At 39.4% G+C, this 3,866-nt stretch overlaps 1 pseudogene; it reads right to left on the bottom strand.

The window, feature by feature from the left end:
• Positions 1-818: 818 nt before the first annotated feature.
• Positions 819-1,801, bottom strand: LOC149022564 (uncharacterized; annotated as a pseudogene).
• Between the last annotated feature and the right edge of the window lie 2,065 nt (positions 1,802-3,866).

The following is a 3,866-nucleotide window of genomic DNA, read 5'->3' as shown; positions in this document are numbered from 1 at the left end:
CTTATAATTGTATCCAATATTATGTTTATAATTTTTCTAAAAGAAGATATATTAAAATTTTTAAAAATAATCATTTAAAATTAGGTAAAACCATTTAAAGCCATTATAGAAAGTATATATATATATATATATATATATATATATATATATATATATATATATATATATATATATATATATATACACACACATTTTGTCACTGGAATAAGCATGATTATTAGTCCATAATGTGGTTCAAGATGCAACGAATGATTCTTTTTAAAATAAATATAGATAATCATTATTATATTACCTTTGATGGAAGCATGTCTTTAGCCTAATCAACTCTCAAATTAGGGTTAAATACAAGATCAGATTGAGGCAAGTGGATCTCATGCCGATCACTAAAACTAAGTCAAATCTTGTCTCTAAATAAGGTTAGAATATTTCAATTCTATTCCATCATTAGGTTTAGCTCAAGGTTTCAGGTATTGGTATTGAGTATCGTATCATTTAAGTAATTTTGGTGCAATCTAATATGTGTTTTTTAAGAAGAAAAAAAATATATTTGTATATATTGAATATGAATATGTTACCACAAGTATTAGATTACATCATAGGAGACTTTATTGGGTTCATTTCCCATACAAAACGAGAGACTACAATAAGAAAATAATAAAATTTCTTCTTTCACAAACAAAATCAAAGATGGATCGATGGATAGAACAATACAAACTCATCGTATTAATTAGTAGGGACTACAACCATAAATGTAGTATGAATAATAAATAATGTATGCATGCAATATGGTTTTATCATTCATGCAATGAACTTCCAAACTAGTTATGTCCACCAATTCCACCACCACCTCCTTCTCCATCACCACCACCACCAATACCTCCAAAGCCACCATCAAATCCTCCAAAACCACCACCTATCCCAAATCCTCCACCATTTCCAAACCCTCCCCCTGTGCCACCTCCAAAACCTCCACCCTTACCAATTCCACCTCCAATTCCACCACCTTTCCCAATTCCTCCACCAAATCCACCAAATCCACTCCTTTTCCAATGCCACCTCCAAATCCTCCACCCTTACCAATTCCACCACCTTTTCCGATTCCTCCACCAAATCCACCACCCACTCCTTTTCCAATGCCACCTCCAAATCCTACTCCCTTACCAATTTGGCCTCCAATTCCACCACCTTTTCCGATGCCACCTGCAAATCCTCCACCCTTACCTATTCCTTCTCCAATCTCACCACCTTTACCAATCCCTCCACCATCACCTCCTTTTCCAATGCCACCTCCAACTCCACCACCAATGCTGCCACCCTTCCCAATTCCACCACCCATACCATGACCCTTGCCAAATCCACCTCCAGCTCCGCCACCCTTCCCGATTCCACCACCAATCCCATGACCATGACCCTTATCAATCCCTCCACCAATTCCTCCTCCCTTACCAAATCCTCCACCGAGCCCACCTCCCTTACCTATTCCACCCCCAATTCCACCACCCTTTCCAAACCCTCCACCCGCACCACCACCAAAACCGCCTCCTTTACCAATGCCACCACCAATTCCGCCACCTTTGCCAAATTCTCCGCCAACTCCACCGCCAAAACCGCCACCGATTCCACCACCTTTGCCGAATCCACCGCCAAAACCAGCCCCGAACCCACCACCCTTTCCAAATGATAGAAATTTCTCGTCCTCGTCCCTGATCACTCTGGTAACATCTCTAGCAAGAACCCCCACAACAAGAACGTTAGAACAAAAAAGACCCAGAAATGCAAACCCCCAAGCTGAGGGTGTCATCTTAGTTGCTGCGTGCAGGTCTGACTTCACAGTGTGTTCGAGAATCGAAGAGAATGAACCCCTTTATATAGGAATGGAATAAGTGCTTCGACTGCAGCTACTACTCACTTGCGTTGATTTCAGGGTTATCCAAGATCAAGTGGGACTTACTGGATTACAGATTTACGTTGGAGTTGGTGGTGGGACTCATTAAATGATCTCAACTAATAAGAATTAAATGAAATCACTGTACGCCTTGTTTCTGTTGGAGATCGATCTGACAATCTTCAATGGCGATGGCCACCGCCAGTGTGTAATCCTCCGTATTCTTATTATTTCTAGCTATCGTAGAGTTCTACGTTAGTTATTAATCTTATATCAAAATGGAATTCAGTTTCCACAGCAAATCCATCTCTCCTACACATCAAACTGTAACGATCGATCTTCTTCACTCACATGGTTACATGCTCCAGACCTAAGAGTAGGAGAAAATAGTGATGGTGAGTAAATGGGAACATTTAAAAGAGATGGTTACATAGCATGTGAAGGGTGGCTGAAGAATTTATTGAGGCTCAAAGTCTTTCTTTCTTCCTTCCTTCAATTCATTCTCGACTTGTTCAGCAGCTTTAATTTGGAGGTGTTCTTCACTGGTAATGGCATGCATGCAGTAATCATGATGAGGTGCATCAGCCATGCATGCAGTGGTGAGATCTCTCGTGGGTTTCATTCAATTTTAAGTGTCATGAACAGTGGCTCTTGTTCTATTCCCTTTATTAGTTTATTACACCTTGATCGATGTATCTATCATGATTTCATCTGTACAGGCATAGGAAATTTAAGCGTTTAGTGTTACCATGTGGCTTACATTACCAGGAAATTACTCTCTGTTGCAAGTTAGTGAATCAACACTTAGCAACACACCCTCTTCAGTCACAAACGAAAACCATCAGCCCTTCAAGAAGAAGTCCTCTCTATGGATATTGACAGATCCAAGTAATCTCTATGACACACGTTCCATTCATTTGTTCTAGGGCTCAAATGGAACCAAGCCCACATAACAATTTATAGTAAACTTGCTTAATTCCATGAAAGAAATAAAATGTCATGCAACGAAAACGAAGGAAGGCCCAGCCCATATATCCCTTACCTGCTAGAGGCATGAGTGCCCCCATTATAGGCCCAACATGGAATCCTGATGAACATGGACCGAACCATATTTTCAAAATATGTGTTTTTGTTCATTTTCAATTTTGTGATCTGACAGGTTCATTCCTATGGGCCTATTCTGTCCAATCAGGTAGTCAATGTATCTCAGTATTCCCAGACTAATGTCATGTCCATTTCTTATAGATGTGTGACATGTGTCACAACATCATATCAAATGGTTAAAGTCCATTTATAAGTTAAATCAATCAACTGATTGATGTTAAGACATGTCACATCTATAAAGAAATAGATGATCCATTTCTTTCAAGGAAATAGACTAGATAAATTTTCATTATTCCCTTACTCAAAATCAACCCAACCTAGCAGAACCGGCTAAGGTTGACTACCAAAAGCTAGCCCGGTTAGGCTCTTCCGCTAGATAGGCGATCTTGGAGCGAAGTCCTAGCCTGTTAGACACTTGACCTAATTCGAGGTTTGGTTCATGGTAGAAGATATAGACCTTCACGCTTTTCTACCACACATTTAGGTATTTATTAGATATTGTCGCTTATATGGGTTTTAATTGTGACCGTTTGATAATTTAATGCCACATATTACAATTCTAATGATTAATTGTAAGAAATTGCAAGATTGCAAATTGTAGAGGATGTGAATGCCTCGGTGAGGGGGCATAAGGTGGACCCCTTGTCTTCTTGGTGGAAGGTTATCCTCTACCTCGTGGGTTGGGTTGGTAGAGGAACCCCACTTTCTACCCTAATGCTATAACTTGTAAATTTTCTAAGTGTAAGCTTGGTCCCACCCTTTATTGACCCAAAAGTCTGTTTTTTATGAATTTGGGCTGGGCTATTGCTATTTGAAAGGTATTTTATAACTAGGCTTTTCAAATGTCCAATATCTCAATTTATTTCATAATTCATGG

The sequence above is a fragment of the Hakea prostrata genome, chromosome 3 (assembly GCF_041222555.1).
Source record: "Hakea prostrata isolate BN-2017 chromosome 3, UWA_Hpros_2, whole genome shotgun sequence".
Taxonomy (NCBI): domain Eukaryota; kingdom Viridiplantae; phylum Streptophyta; class Magnoliopsida; order Proteales; family Proteaceae; genus Hakea; species Hakea prostrata.
Note: the sequence above shows the minus strand (reverse complement) of the source record. Positions and strands in the feature narration are given on the sequence as shown.